Source organism: Hypanus sabinus, unplaced genomic scaffold (assembly GCF_030144855.1).
Source record: "Hypanus sabinus isolate sHypSab1 unplaced genomic scaffold, sHypSab1.hap1 scaffold_105, whole genome shotgun sequence".
Taxonomy (NCBI): Eukaryota; Metazoa; Chordata; class Chondrichthyes; order Myliobatiformes; family Dasyatidae; genus Hypanus; species Hypanus sabinus.
Genome location: NW_026779103.1, coordinates 1017348 through 1019952, shown reverse-complemented (window position 1 = coordinate 1019952; position 2605 = coordinate 1017348). Strand labels below are relative to the sequence as shown.

The 2605-nt window shown below is 42.0% G+C and overlaps 1 non-coding gene across 1 annotated transcript; it reads left to right on the top strand.

Moving 5' to 3' along the window:
* Positions 1-2167: 2167 nt before the first annotated feature.
* trnal-cag (transfer RNA leucine (anticodon CAG)) lies at positions 2168-2281 on the top strand. The gene is made up of 2 exons: positions 2168-2205; positions 2247-2281. It is a non-coding gene; the product is annotated as a tRNA-Leu (tRNA).
* The last annotated feature ends 324 nt before the right edge of the window (positions 2282-2605 follow it).

Genomic DNA, 2605 nt, shown 5'->3' with positions numbered 1-2605 from the left:
TTGGGAAGGGTTGCAGTCCATTATTAATGAAGAAGTTTTCAAGTAATTGCAGAGTTATGATCAAAATAAGAACAGTCATCATGATTTCTGTCGAGGAAAATCTTGCCTGCCTAATCTGTTTGAGCTCTTCGAGGGGATTTCAAAAACGGTGGACAATCGAAAGGCGGCGAATTACTTGGATTTTCAGAAGGCCTTTGATACGGTGACACACATGAGGTTGCTTAACAAGTTGAAATCCTGTGGCATTCAAGGAAAAATACTGTCATGGGTAGAGGAAAGGCTGACAGGCAGAACGTAGTGATTGTGTATAAAAGGTGCCTTTTCCGTTTGGCTACCAGTGCCTAGTGGTGATCCGCAGGGGTCAGAATTAAGACTGCTACTTTTCACATTGTTTGTCAATTATTTGGATAATGGAATTGATGGCTTTGTGGTAAAGTTTGCGGATGATACGAAGATAAGTGGAGGAGAAGGTAGTGCTGAGGAGCCAATGCAATTGCACCAGCAATTGCCATTTTTTCAGTTACTGCTTCTACACAGCCGTCCCGCACCCCACCGCCGCCCCACGTAGCTCAGAGGGAGCGGAGAGAAAGGGGTAGTAGAAGGATATCTGGTCCCTGTACTGCAACCGCTGCAGTCAGGGGTTGAGCCGTAGAATAAAGTATGTTACAGTTCCTGGCAGTGAGCTCGTTCGTCCGCCCGCCAGCATTCAGAGTAATGTTGTTTTGCTAACCACTGATACCATTGCGTAAGTTTACTCCAATGGGCCAATATAACAACACTTCCACTACATGCTATCTCATCTGAAATCAATCGGCGACTTGAAGCCTCAATGTAAAATAGCACCCCGTAGACGTTTGACAATATGGTTAGCGTTTTATTCAGCTATTTATCAATTTATCTATCTATCCATTTATTTATTTATTTATCTATCTATCTATCTATCTATCTATCTATCTATCTATCTATCTATCTATCTATCTATCTATCTATCTATCTATCTATCTATCTGTCTATTTATTTATTTATTTATTTACTTATTTTCCTGAAGACATGTTTGACTGGCGCTGAGATGAAAACATTCACCCTGAGCGATGTCTGCGTTCCGCCGCAAGTTCCAATTTTATAGAACTGGACCAATGTCCCTTCAGCGATTCAATGTTAGTGATAGCCTCGCCAGTTGTAATAGTCATCTAATAGTAATAGAATTTGACCTGCATTTGTCTCTGTCTATCCGACCCAGTACCTTTATTACACCGTTATTCACAGCTCTCGTGTACAACTTAGGCAGTTCCATATAACTTCTGGGCTTCGCTTCTGGAGCATCACCCGTTGATCTCTAGTTATTGAATTGACTCCCACCTGGCGCTGAGAATATGGGTTCGGTGTAACACTGAGATATTCCAAGAAGTAAGTGCGCTTCCAACTCGCTGGTGTGCTGTCAATGGCCCCATTTAAATTGAAACTATGGAAACATAGTTAAACATAAAAACGTAGTATCCCACTATGGAAACATATTTAAACATGCTTACGTTTTTATTAATAACAACATCTGAAGTTAAGGGAAAAAGGCAGGAGAATGTGTATAACAGGGGTAATTAATCCGCCATGACGGAATGATGAAACAGACGAAGTTGACTGAGTGGACTTTCCGAAGATCTTTTATTTTCTTCTGAATTTTGTCACAGCTTCTCTTTCATCCATAATCATCGGACTCTGCTTTGGACTTTATATTCTACTTGCCAACACCCATCTGTAAAGCAGCGTTCCCCGTTACAGCTGAACCTCTCGTGTGCAGGGTTTGTCAAATTTGTCATGATCGCCTCCCACCCAGTGGTGTCAGGATCAGTCCTATCTATAAACTTCTATTTCATCACTTCCCTACATGTGAGGACAGCGAGTCTTCCCAGCGTTCTCATTCACTCTTTTAACCTCCGTTACAGATTTCTGCTGATACGCGTCTAACGAGTTTTGATCTGTAGTTGTAACACTGCTTCTCTTTCCACAGAGGGCGCCACACCTGAGAAAACTGTAACAAGCTCGGACTCAATTCCGATTCCCAGAATCGGATGTGCGTTTGTGTTTATATAACTCTGTTCTTAAATCAGGCATTTATCTGTACTCAAAAACATCAAATTTCTTTGGGATGTGAAGTGGGTGATGCAAAGTTGTCAGGGTGGCCGAGCGGTCTAGGGAGCCAGACTCAGGGAATGAAAGTCCTTCATACAAATCCGAGGTTTCTGGTCTCCATCTGGGGGCGTGGGTTCGAATCCCACCCCTGACATTATTTGTCTTAAACATTCAACCGAGTTAATGCTATTACTGCGAAGCAAGCGTCGGTTGTTCGCGAGGATTAGGCAAACACGTAAGTAAGAAAAGATGACGTATTTGAGAAACTTGTAATACTTGTAAACTTGTAATTTTAAGTTACGTGCGCTCTCCACCACCAATCATCCAATGAGAACTGGCTCATGGACCTCTACTTTTCCTTCTCCTGAAAACCACAATCACTTCCTTGGTTTTGCCGACATTGAGTGAAGGATGTTGTCATATCTTCTTTAAAATTATCTCTTCTTAGGTGAAATGTATCCCTGATGGAATAAGCCAT